General features: G+C 40.2%; 2 protein-coding genes across 12 annotated transcripts in view; one reads left to right on the plus strand and one right to left on the minus strand.

Annotated features, from left to right (window-relative positions):
- MYO9A (myosin IXA) overlaps positions 1 to 13619 on the minus strand; it is a 258450-nt gene extending 244831 nt beyond the window's left edge. For 6 of the 10 annotated variants that reach the window (XM_019968212.2, XM_019968211.2, XM_019968209.2 and 3 more), the window contains exon 1: positions 13214 to 13619. The gene's annotated coding sequence lies outside the window, so the exon portion shown is untranslated. The remainder of the gene's footprint in view (positions 1 to 13213) is intronic. The other 4 variants (XM_019968216.2, XM_019968215.2, XM_019968214.2 and 1 more) reach the window with 1 other exon arrangement.
- Positions 12461 to 14012, plus strand: part of SENP8 (SUMO peptidase family member, NEDD8 specific) — a 29929-nt gene continuing 28377 nt past the window's right edge. The window contains exon 1 of one of the 2 annotated variants that reach the window (XM_019968219.2): positions 12461 to 12663. The gene's annotated coding sequence lies outside the window, so the exon portion shown is untranslated. Of the gene's footprint in view, positions 12664 to 13754; positions 14000 to 14012 lie in introns of those variants that run through there. The other variant, XM_019968218.2, reaches the window with a different exon arrangement.

Below are 14012 nucleotides of genomic sequence, written 5' to 3' on the forward strand. Positions count from 1 at the left end.
TCGTCACTCAGCCCCTTAGTCTTGTCCCACTCTTTGCGGCTCCATGGACTGCAGCACACCAGGCTTCCCTGTCCTTCACCATCTCCCATTACTCAAACTCATTTCCATCGAGTCAGTGATGCCATCCAACCATCTCATCCTCTGTTGTCCCCCGTCTCCCTCCTGCCTTCAATGTTTCCCAGCATCAAGGTCTTTTCCAATGACTTGGCTCTTCGTATCAGATAGCCAAAGTATTGGAGCTTTAGCATCAGTCCTTCCAATGAATACTCAGGACTGATTTCCTTTAGGATTGACTGGTTTGATCTCCTTGCTGTCCAAGGGATTCTAGAAAGTCTTCTCCAATACCACAGTTCAAAGGCATCAAATTTTCGGCGCTCAGCCTTTTTTATTGTCCAGCTCTCACATCTGTACATGATTACTAGGAAAACCATAATTCTGACTATACGATCCTTTGTAGGCAAAGTACTGTCTCTGCTTTTTAATACGCCATCTAGGTTTGTCATTGCTTTTCTTCCAAGGAACAAGCATCTTTTAATTTCATGGCTGCAGTCACCATCCACAGTGATTTTGCCTTACCAGGTATCGAAACTTCTAAAGTGATAAGTAGTTAAGACGGTGTGTTACTAACACAGGAATAGTCAAACAGACCAATAGAACAGAGAAGCAAATCCAGAAACAGAAGTATGCAAATATGGATACTGGACATATGTCAAATGTGGCGCTGCAGATCAGTAAAGAGGAACCTTTCAAAATCCATGGTGGAACAACTGAGTATCTGTTTGAGTGGGAAAGAATAAGACTGGACGTTATACTACCTATAAAATCTATTCCAGGTAAAGATTAAATTTGTGAAAGTTTAAAACTTAAAAGCTCTCAGAAGATAATACAGGAGAATATCTTCTTTACCTCAGGCTACGAAAAGGTTTCTTAATTTAAAAGGAGTCCAACAGCACTAGCCAAAGTTGATAAACGTAACTACATTAAAACTGAGAAATTCTGTTGATCAACAGGCACCACAAAAAGCGAAAGAACACATTCAAAACAGAAGATACAGGTATACTACAACAGTTATAACTGAATGACAAGTATCCGAAACACATATAGGGAAGTCCCTGGAGGTCTGGTGGTTAAGACTCCATACTTTCACTGTTATGGGCCTGGGTTCAATTCCTGGTAGGGGATCTAAGATCCTGCAAGCCACGCAGTGCAGCCTAAACACACACACACACACACATATAGAATTCCTAAAAATCTGTAATAAAACCACAGATCACCTAACAGAAAAAAACTGAGCAAACAACTTAGGTACATAAGAAGAAAATTCAAATGACTGTGAAAAGATGCTCAACTTCATTAGTAATTATGAAAATGCAAATTAAACCCATGAGACACCAATATGTTTTTCAAATTGGTAAAATATTAGAGTTTAAAAATACTAAGTGTTTAGAATGTAAACAAAGGGAACTCTCACACATTGTGTTGGAATTACAAATTAAAATAATTTTGAAAAACAATTTGCCATTATCAAAGTTGACTGTGTGCATACCTCGCAACCCAGCAATTCCATTCTTAGGAATTCTTAGAAATATTTGTGCACTTGAAAATATGAAACAGGTACAAGAGCACTCACCACCTAATTATTTGCATAACAGCAAGAAACTGAAATCTACTCAAATGTCCATCACAACTAGAATGAAAAAAATTGTAGTACCTTGTGACCATACATTGGAATACATTACCACGATGAAATCTTAGAAATGACAGCTAACAACTTGGCATTAAATTGACAAATTCTGAACTAAATTTTTTAAATCACATAAAATACTCAATATGAAGTTCAAAAACAAGGAAAAATAAACTACATTGTTTAAGGATATATGACCTGGGATTTAAAATTATGAAGCAAAGCAGGAAAATAGCAGTCACAAAAGGTCAGGATAATAGCCACTTCCACAGATTGGCCTATGTTGACAGGGTGAGCTGAGGGTGAGGTAATGGGGAGGCAGCTCTTGTTTGTTGGCCTGGGCAATGACAACACAAATGTTTACTTCATAATTTTCTTAAAACTGCATACGTCTTATTCACTCTCCTGTATATGTGCATAAAAAGGAAAAGTTAACAACTGTATATGACTGCTATAGTAATCTCTTTTTTGGGGGGGGCAGGGGGGGCGAGTCACACAGCATGCAAGATCTTAGTTCCCTGACCAGGGATGGAACCTGTGCCCCCTGCAGTGGAAGTGTGGAGTCTTAACCACTGGACCCTTTACAGCAGGAAAATTCCTGTTAGAGTAACTTAATATGATAAAGCAATTTACATAAGCCCCAGAGATTGAATTCCTTGCATCCTAGCAGGTCCCTTCCCTCTCTTTAGTATTCCTATCTTTTATTCTTTACACTCAAACTATACATTTTATCTGCCTTACTAGACTCTAAGTATCTGCCCATTGAATGCTTGGAGATAATCTGAAAGAGTTAAGGCAAAAAGAGAAAAAAAGGTGAAGTTAAGGAGCGGGGAAGTTGTGGGAAAAAACAGGAAGGAAAGAACTTGACTTATGCTTACATGAAAACACCCAGGACAACAGATTTTTATTTCAATGCTTCAAGGAGCCAGGAAGCAAAGGGAGAAAGAAGTAGGTAAATCATCCCTTGTCCCTTCTAACCCAGGTGCCATAAAACAAAGCAGACTAACATTAGTGATATCAATCACCTAACATTTAGGTGCAAGGAAGTGTACTTACGTCCCAAAATATCTACTTTTCCAGAAATCTTAACAATAACAAAACACAGTAACAAAGCCCCCCGCCCCACCCCACCTTGGACTATAAGTCCCTCTGAAACAAATCAACTCCTTCTTAATTGAGGAAGAAACTTTATTGTTCAATTAATCTATTCAATATGCAATATTTATTCATAGTTTAAAAGACTAAACACAAATATCTAATCAGATATCAACTCATTAATAAAATTATGATATACAACACAACAGAATATTGTGCCTCCATTAAAAAAAAAAATAAGATCTGTATATACCAATATGTTGTAGTCTCCCAAATATATTGTGAAATGGGGGACAAAAAAGAATAAGAAGAGATACAAAACAGTAAATATGGTATGTTACCTTTGGTGTATGAAAGGAGAATACACACATACACCTAACTTTGAAAGAAAACAAAAACTGGAATGATTCATCAGAAACCTACAAAAACGGTTATCTATAGGGAAGCAAGGAGGAAATAGAAGGGATGAGATGAAAATAAGATTTCTACATATTCGTCACATTTGGCTTCTCCTTTTGAGCTATGTATCTTACATATTCAAAGGGTAAGAGTATATATTAAAAAAAAAGGAGGAAGCAAACTCTAAAATGATAAACAAATGGACCTAAATACATACCAAACTCTTAACAATCACACTGAGAAAATAATGATTTCAAGTGACTTTTAAACACAGTACTAACAGTAAGCATAACCTTGGTGGGATACATTCTAAGGACAAAATGAGATGCAAAGAAATCTTAAAGTTCACTGAGTAATTTTATTTTTAAATTATTTTAGCTATACTTAGGAAAAAATTCAATGTTAATAAAAATTAAGATTTTCAATATAAAAGAGATTAAAACTAAAGTTTTTTTAAAAAAGATGAAGAAAGAAGTGTGCAATGTTAAATTTGAATTGGAATTATCAATATGACCTCGTTTTTTTTTCCTCCTGACAAGGCCTAGAAGTGATGACAGTTCCATAAAAAGGAGCATATTTAGCATCCAGATGTTTTCTAAACATCATCCTCTTCTATAAAGAGACAGATCTCTTTGGAGAAAGAGCAGTTTCTCTTTGGAGAAACTGATGATTCCAGTCTAAAGTAGGAGAAATCCTTGATGAGCCAAGATATCTTATATCCAAAAGTAAGGAATCACTCAAAGACTAATAATAGGTTTATGCAAAAAGAATTCAGGTGCCTGCTTGAAGGAACTCCCAACAGCCTTATTTGAGACAATCTAAACATCGAAAAAGAACAAAGGGAGGGAAGGAATGGGAATTTGGGATTAACAAAGGTGAACTATTATATACAGGATGGATAAACAACAAGGTCCTATTGTGTAGCACAGGGAACTATATTCAATATCCCATGACAAACCATAATGGAAAATAATACATATAACTGAGTCACTTTGCTGTACAGAAGAAATTAACACAACTCTGTAAATCTACTAAACTTCAATAAAATCTAAAAATAAAAGAACAGTTGTAAGTAATTGTAATACAACAAATAAAAAACAAAGAGATGATTAACAAACTCATTTGTCACACTGTAGATGACTATTAGACCAACTCCTCACTCTGAAAATTTGACAAGAAAGACTTAAGCATTTACTTACTCTGCCCTTTTAGGAAGCACTGCAGTTCACTCCTAGGTGATAAAAGTTATAAATCATTTGTTTACAGAAAAATGACAGCTAATAAACGTAAAAAATTACCGAATCAGAAAAATCAACATTTTAAACTTTAAGTTAAAAACTTATTTGCCCAAGGCTCACAAAAGATTCTAAAATCACCAGGTAAAGAATATTATGAAGAATGGAATATTTGTAAGATATCAAAGCCTCACCCCCACAGACTATTGTACTTGATGATCATAAAAGAAAAAAATACACTTTTACAATGGAAAGATATAGCAAACATCACTTTAAACTTCATAAAACTTAGATCACTAATAGTGACATTATATAGCTTCCCTGGTGGCTCAGTGGTAAAGAACTCATCTGTCAAGGCAGGAGACGTCAGTTTGATACCTGGGTTAGGAAGATACCCTGGAAGAGAAAATAGCAACCCACTCCAGTACTCTTGCCTGAGAAATCCCCGATATAGAGGAGCCTGACGGGCTACAGTCCGTGGGGTCGCAAAGAGCTGGACACGACTGAGCGCCTGAAACACCACCACCTCCCATGTTGCCTATGATGTACTCTTGCCAAAACATTTTAACATGCATAACCAAGCCTTTAAACTGTAACTTCCAGTGTACAAGACATACAGGGGACAGAGAATCAGTTAAGCAAAAGCACAAAGAAATAATTAGATAACTAGAAAACAGGCCATTCTATAAGATAATGATCTAATCTTGTCAAAGAAATTTCAGTATCATAAAAGAAAAAGGAATGGGATAAGAAACTTTTCTACATTAAAAAACGACTAAAAAGATAAAACAAATGCAATGCAAAAATCTTGACTGAATTCTAGTTTGAAAAACTGGGAAGAGTTAAATGTAGTCTGAATACTAAATGTTATCAGGAAATTACTCTTATTTTTCTTACGTGTGGCACTATGGTGACACGGAGAATATTTTCTTTCTTTTTTTTTTTTACGGAGAATATTTTCTTAGGAGATACATACTCAAGTATTTTGAGGCAGAAATCAAAATAATAACTTTCAAAAGGTTCAGTTAAAGTATATACAGACACCTACACACAAAAAACAATAAAGCAAATATGGATGGCATATTGTTAATTTTTGAATCTAGGTGGTGGACTTACAATGTTCTTTGTTCTACTCTTTCAACTTCTCAATTTTTTTTTTTTTTTTTTGCCACACCATACAGCATGCAGGTTTTTAGTTCCCCAACCAGGTATCAAACCTGTGGGAGGGTAAAGTCTTTACTGCTAGACCACCAGGGAAGTCCCTCAACATTTCCTAAGTACTTTTATTATTAAAAAAAAAAACAAAAGTAGGGAGAAAGCAGGAGGAAAACTATAGTAAGGTAGAGTTGCTAAAAAAGGTAAGGAAAACACATAATCTCAAGATCATTTATAAACTCATATTCACACAGTTATCTGAAGAACTTTCTCCCTTAGACAAAACACACACCCCTCAGGAATTCCCTGGCAGTCCAGTGGTTAGGACCCCATGCTTCTACTACTGGGGGCGCAGATTCAATCCCTGGTTGGGGAACTACGATCCAGCAACCCAGAGAATAAACTAAATAAACTGAAGTTACTATCCTTAAAAAAAAAAAAAAAAATTCAGAGACTACTCAGCCCACTATCATCTAATCAATATAAGTAAACAGATTTCAAACATACTACACACAGCAATAGTACTACAATCTGTCAATGATTTAAGGAATGTTTGTCATTGGCAAACAGAACATTTGTTATGATACTTCACACTGACTCAAAAGACATTCTAACATCCATTAATCTGATATACTAAGATATTAAGAAAAGCTTCTCTTCAGAGATTTTTTTGAATTGAAAAATATGGTCACACTTCAAAGACAGCCAGCAGACTATCCAAAGATTTACTTCTACTAGCAACAAACTTTGATGACATTTACACAACACTTTAAATTCTTGATCTCATATTTAAACATAACAAGAAATAGACATATTCAAGAAGGAAAAAGTAGACTTGTTGAGTATCAACCATGTGCTTGGTACTTTACATAACTGTTTAACTCTCATGACAATCTTATGAGATGAACATTCTTGAAGCTCAGAAATGTTAAGTGATTTGTCTACAGATAACAGCTCATAAGTGATAAGGCTAGAAACTATCAAAAAAGCTGGAAATCCAGGTTTAAAAGTCTATACAGTAAGTCCTCTACATATGAAGGATTTCTGTTCCAAGAGTGCCTTTGTAAGTCCAATTTGTTCATTAGCACAAAAAAGTTAGCCTATGTACCCAACTAACACAATCGGCTATATACTACTGTACTGTAATAGGTTTATAATACTTTTCACACAAATAATTTCTAAAAAACAAAAAACAAAAATTTTAATCTTACAGTACAGTACCTTGAAGAGTACAATAGTATAACGGCTGGCATACATGGGCTGGCACTGAGTGAACAGACAAGAAGAGCTACTGACTACAGGAGGGAGAGGAGTCAGTAACTATCGTTACTGACTATGGGATATGGTAAAACTGAAGGACCACCAGCAATAGGAGACAGAGAACAAGCTGCAATTTCCCTCATGCCTGACGCTAATGGAAGGCATGTTCGCATCTTTCCAAGTTCACAACTTCAAGGTTCATATATAGAGTACTTACTGTATTCTTTCTACTTAACTGGTCTTAACAAATTTAGTATTTACTGACAGAAAAGTCCACCTATGGAAAAGGACTGTTTAAAAGAATTCCTTCATATTCAAAGAGTCACATAAAGTTGAAGAAAAATCAAAACAGAGAAAAAGTACTCTCTAAAATTATTGTTAGTTGCACACACACACACAAAACCCAATTCTTAGCAGGCCAGCTGTCTATGACACAGGACAGCTAGTCCTTTCCTCACTGTACATGTAAAATTATACTCCAGTTGCCCGTTGGATGACCCCACTGCCAAAATATGCTAGCAACATAATTCACATTAAAACCCAGAGGCCAAACACCATTTGGAAAGTGCTTTACATGTTTACTATACCCATCTCAAGCACGCTCCTCACTCAAAACAGGCTATTTTAAGCAAATATTCTTTGGTCTATCAATTCTTTTCTGCCGCTCTAAGATATTAAACTTACAAACAAGAAAATCTACCTAAATACAAACACCCCATAACTGAATCTTAAAATGTTATGTGACTTTGAATTTATCTACTGCACAAAAATAAGCCAAAATTACATTGCGTAATATAAACTCTATGTATGCCCTTTCTATAGGATCAAAATTCTAATGTCTATGTCTCTTGTACATCTAAAGAAACACACAAAATATGTAGAGAAATCTATGTAAAAAGAGTTTTCCTATTTAAAATTAAATCTTCTTTGAACTGGACTAGTGACCAGAAGAGGGCATAAGGTGTCTTGTAGGCTGTAGTATTATCCTGTATTATCCTAGATATGGGTGTTGGTTACATTTGTGTGTTCACTCCGTGAAAATTTACTGAGCTGTACATCTATGATCTGTGTACTTTTCTGTATACATTGTAATTTATAATAAGAATATTCTTTTTTACAAATCCTCAATCTAAAAACCTAACCATATCGCACCGATACCCAAGAAGCTACAGCCCAGTGAAGAAAACAGACAAGCTATTAGGAATTTCATTAGAGAGCTGAGAAAGAAGCAAGCACTAGATACTGGGAGCACACAGGAGCAATACCTAACTTAACCTGGAAGTAAAGCTTCCTGAAGATACACCTGAACTGAGACTTGAAGATCAGAGAGCAGATTGCCAAGCAAAGAAAGATGGAAGGGAAATACAGGAAAGGGAACAGAGCATGCAAAGACCTAAGTTCAATGAGTGGATCAAAGAATTTAAGGAAGACAGCAAAGAAGGAAAGCCTAAAGAAGTAAGAGTCAGAGCACGAAGGATCTCACATATATTCGATGCTACAGTTTAAGCTTTAACCTGAAAGTGCTTCCCCGGTGGCTCAGATGGTACAGCATCTGCCTGCAATGCAGAAGACCAGGGTTTGATCCCTGGGTCGGGAAGATCCCCTGGAGAACAAAATGGCAACACTCCAGTACTCTTGCCTGGAAAATTCCATGGACAGAGGAGCCTAGGAGGCTACAGTCCATGGGGCTGCAAAGAGTCGGACACAACTGAGCAACTTCAATAACGCACTGAAGATCTTTCAACAGAAAAGGACATGATTAGACGTTTATTTGTACCATGTCAATCACGGTGCCTGTCATGTTTACAACCCCATTTTGTGAGAAGTTACCCTGCACGCTGCCCCATGTTTTTCACCATTATGCTCCTGCCTCACATCCACATGCACAAATAAACACACAGTCAACACTAAATGGCTAGGAGTGGTCACATGACCCAGTACACAGACCTGCTAGCAGCCCACGATTAAAAATTAAACAATCCAAAGATTGTTTCTTGGGAATTCAAACCATAAAATCCTAGGAAGAAGTTAGCAACAGGAGCTTAAGCTAAAGAGACAGTAGCCAGGAGGCAAGATACTGGCATGGGAGTGACGGCAGTTAAAAGGAGGCAAAAGTTAAGAATAAATGAAAGCTGTGAGACGGGGGAGGGGGGTGGTGGTGGAAGGGGGTGATTAGAGAGAAAAAAATAATACAAAATGAAACAGAAAAAATAGCTAAGACAAGTTAACAGCAGAGCACTAGAGTGAAATACCTGGATTCAGAAGATCCCCTGGAGAAGGGAAAGGCTACCCACTCCAGTATTCTGGCCTGGAGAATTCCATGGACTGTATAGTCCATGGAGTCACAAAGAGTCGGACACAATTGAGCGACTTTCACCCACTCGCTCAGAGTGAAATCTGTCTTTTCCGGCTTCCAGTTTTATTTTTAAGCTCACGTTCTTTCTAAGACCAAGCTGTTTAACTTTTCCTGCGTTCCCACATGCATGTTTTCTTTCAGGAAGCACTCCTCTATTTAAGGTAACTTGAGTCTCTTCCTTGCATACGAAAGAGCCTAACTAAAAGAGCAGTTTAGAACACTTACTCTGGCAGCAGCGCAGAGAATGAACTAGAGGGTATGGCAAAACAAGAGGCAGATGAGAGAAGACCAACAGACATTTGGGGTTAAAATAGAGACAACAAAAATAGCAATAACAGTGATTTGAAATATCATGAGGGAGAATGTGCCGGACTTAGTGATGTTGGTAGTATGGTACAGAATGGAGTGGAGGATGATTTCCAGCTTCCTGAAAGCTTCAAGAGGAGAGAGTGGTACCATTCATCAAGACCGGAAATCGAAAGAAATGATTTTGTTGCCTTGGTCTCTTTCTACCCCCACAGCTTTTTGGAGGGAAGGGATACAGAGACGAGTTTTATTTTGTACATATGTGAAGTGCTTGTTGAAATGTGAATTCAAGATTAAATGTCCCTTAGCAGTGATTTACACGGGTCCAAGTAAAGGCCAGAGCTCTACAAGGCAGCTTGAGACTTATAAACACATTAAGGCAATGTTATGTCACAGTGGTAAAGAAGCTGCCTGTCAATGCAGGAGATACAAGGATGCAGGTTCAGGCCCTAGGTTGGGAAGATCCCCTGGAGGAGGAAATGACAACCCACTTACGTATTCTTGCATGGAAAATTCCATGGACAGAGGAGCCTGGCAGTCTACAGTCCTAGGGTCGAAAAGAGTTGAACGCGACTGAGCACACATTTAATCACATGGTTTAAAAACACGACCGAAAAATCTTTGACTAAACTCTGTTACCAATATAGCTAGAAATCATACAAACTAAAACACTTAATATTTTTGGCAGACAACATTTTCCAAGCTCCTATACTTCTCTGTAAACAATGAAGACTGAACAACTTTTACAATACTATAATCTAAACACTTAGAAAGAATAAGGTTATAGTGCTAACTTCTACTGAGGTTTTGCCTTTCTAAAAACCTAAGTTTACTTCCATTTCCCTCAGAACTATATATCACTCAAGGGAAAACACTGTTGAAAAGTCTTGTCAGATAGTGAACTTATTGATGTTTAACCATAACAAGATTCTTTACAGAACTGAACCACATAATTTACTATTAATAGCTTAGACATTCAATTCTATGTGTACTGTAAATGCTGAATTTCTATCCTACAATCTTTTCTTCTCTCACCTAAACCTACTATCAACCCAGAACTTAATAACAAGCTTAAGCCACAAATCCAGTTGCCTACTGGCCATCTACATCTGCTAGATGTATAATCACCAGTAACCCAAACTCAAAATACCACAAATTGAATTCCTCTTTCTTGATAAAAACAAAAATTCCACTCCTTCCTCATACAGATCCCCACCTCAGTGAAAGGCACAAGCTAGAAACCTAGATCTTATCCTCTATGAACCCTCAGTCTAATACCAAATCCAGTGAAATCACCAAATCCTATCTATTCTCAAAACCCAAATGAAGAAGCTGCACCATTACTGTTTACCACCCCCCAACACCTTTAGCCTGCCTTTCAATCCACCCTCCTCAAAGTAGATTGAGTGATCTTTTAAAAATGCAAATCATTTCAGTCCCCTCCTTTAAATCCTTCAATAACTATCAACTAAGTTATAAATAAACGTTTATGTACATGTATGCTAAGTAGACTCCATGGACTACAGCCTGCCAGGCCCCTTTGTCCATGGAATTCTCCAGGCAAGAAGACTGGAGTGGGTTGCCATGCCCTCCTCCAGATCTTCCTGACCCAAGGACTGAACCTGCATCTTCTGTGGCTCCTGCATTTGCAAGGCAGATTCTTTTACCACTCAGCCACCAGGGAAGACCAATAAAACATTATTAAAAATCCAAATAAATATAAACTCTATCAAAGCTAGTGAAACTCCATGAAAGCCCAGCGAGTGGTTCAATGAGAAATTAACTATATCCTTTTTTGCATGTTCATAAAAGACCCATCAGGAAATTTTTTGAATCCTGAAAATTACTTAAAACATACATATAACAGCTGATATATTTAAGAGAAAAGCACATAGCATTGTCTGTAAAAACAAAGACTGAAAATAACCTCAAGATCACCAGAATGGAATACTATCTAGCCAGTAAATGAGGCAATTCCAAATGTACTATTGTTGAATGATCTCTAGGATCTATTATTAAAGGGAGAGGGGAGCTGTAGCCATAATATACAGTATGCAAGCATTTGTCTGTGGAGTGTTTTAAAAATATAAATATATAGACTTGTACGCTAGAAATATCACAAGGACACACACAAAGATGGAAATAATGGTTGCGTCTAAGGAGGGAAAATGGGTGGCTGGCGAATAAATGGGGAAGAGAAACTTTTTACTGCATAATCTTTTGAACCTTTTGACTTTTATACTATGTCTATAGTTATGACCTATAATTTTCATATGATTTTCTCCCTCCTTAGTTCCACACACACAAAATAAAAAATTTTAAAGTACTGACTACAAAAGCCCCTCTATACTTCATCCCTCTACCAACGTTAAAATTATGCACTGATCATTCGGTGTAAGATTACATTTCCTTCTTGACAGCTCAGGAGTTCAATAAACTATTTTATTCAATATTTTATTACTGCTGAGAAGGCTGCTGGTAATGACACCGGTGAACACTGCATGGTAACTGTACTTGTTCCTTGGAAAAGCAAGACCGCAGCACCAAGTAGCAGAATTTTATTATCGAACTGGCATTAAAACCTTCAGGGATTAAGGAAAACTACAAACCTTACTTTCCCAGAAAACTGAAAAACAATAAAATAATAATTTTAAAAAACACCCTAGTATCCTTCAAAAACAGTGCCAAAGGTATATTAAAATCTACAAGAACGTGAAGCAAATAATAACACATGGAGACACAGTTTTATTCATTAGTGATATGTGATTTAATCCTTACAAAAGTCCCCAAACTGTCAGGATCTGGATTACCTCACACGTTCTAGAGAAGAGACAAGATGAGAAGCAAGCTGTGTGATCTTACAATAGCACACACCCCCTGCCCTGGCTTTCCATGCTCTTCCCTCTCACTCTCTATAGCCACCAGACTAAACCCTCCAAACCTCGGTATCAGTTGGGTCCCTTAATCCCCACGGAGGGAATATACTAGGGTAACACCCCTTCAGGATTTCATGGCAAAGTCTTTCCAATCAAAGAAAGGATCACGAGCGGGGAGAAAGATACTAAGGTCTGCCTAAGGAGAAGAGGTCTGCGAGAGAGGCTACAGCAGGAGTCGGGGGAAGAAGCGGCAGTTGATGGTGGCTATAGAGGGGCTGATACCGGATCTCTTGGGAGGTAAGAGCATCACAAAATAGACTATGGGAAAGCCGAGTTGGGTAGGCGAAGGGCTGGTCGGCTGGGCGGTAAGCGAGCCGGGGGTGGGGGTTAGGAGGTCTGCTGAGAAGGGTGGCCACGACGGATCTGCCCTGGACCAGGGGGTCGCAATGGGTTAGGGGGTTAGCCCTAACTGGGTCTGAGAAACTGTGATCCGGTCAGCTCACGGGAGGATGTAACAGAGTCTCGAGGCCCCATTAAGCGTCTAAGAGTTCGAAGGGGGTTCCAATAGGGTGTACTGGTGTGGGGCGGGGGGGAGGGGGGGGGCATGATAGAACCCCAGGAGAGGCTGGAGGGCCAGAAGGGTGTCTGGCCAATGGAAGATACCATGGGTGGGGTCTACTGGGGATCCTGGGCAGCGATCGGGTATCTGGGAGGCTGCGGGGCAGACCCGCACGCGGGGCGTCTCCGCTGGGGCGGGGCGGAGCGGCCCCGCAGGAGCCAAAGAGAGAGACTGAGACGTGGGCCGGGCCGGGCGGCAGGGCCGCTGGGCGGCTTGGGCGGGTCTTACCTCGGGCTCCGCCGCGGTGGCCACCGCAGCCCCCTCCTCTTCGGCGGAAGCCGTCTCCCAGCCTCGGCCCCAGGGTCAGGCCGGAGGAGACAGCAGAGGCCGAGACCACCGAGGGTCGGACGGTTCCGGGACGGTGGGCCCAGTTGCTTTAGGGTCCAGGCGAGCGGCCGCCGCGCATCCCCCGCCCTGTCAGAGAGACTCCGCCCGGCCTGGGCAGGCACATCCCCCGCCGCACCCGCCCAGCACGCGTTGCACCGCCGCCTCCACCGGTGTCGCCGCCTCTGCTGGTGCCAGAGGGTGCCTTCGCAGTCGCGTCTCAGCGTCCTGGCTGGACTCTCAGCAGCCACAACCAACCGCCGCCGCGTCCCAGTCAGCTCCAGCCCGCGCGCCCCCGACCCCGCGCACGCGGCCCCGCCCCGCGCGACTCCTAGGCTGCAGACGAGCAGGCGCGCGCGCACTTACCTCCCACGCCCCCTACCGCCTGCGGGATCCTGCCCGCCCCGCCCCCGCACGTGACGGCGCCAGCGAATACAATGTGCGCTTGCGCGGACACGCCCCATCTCAATTGCCTCTGGCGGACACGCCCCGTCTCATTGGCCTCAGGCGGCCCCGCCCAAACTTTTCTTCCTCACTTTACGGCACAGCTGGGAGCCTCTGCCTTAGAGGACTAGAGAGGAATGTCGCAATGTTGGGGGTAGAAAACTCTGGATTTGCGACTGTAGCGCTGCTTTTCCGGCCAGTACAGAGCTGCTTGGAGGCTGGTAGGGGTGGTGAGGCCCGAAGCAGGTAAGAAGCCTGC

Source organism: Bos indicus, chromosome 10 (genome assembly GCF_029378745.1).
Source record: "Bos indicus isolate NIAB-ARS_2022 breed Sahiwal x Tharparkar chromosome 10, NIAB-ARS_B.indTharparkar_mat_pri_1.0, whole genome shotgun sequence".
Taxonomy (NCBI): Eukaryota; Metazoa; Chordata; class Mammalia; order Artiodactyla; family Bovidae; genus Bos; species Bos indicus.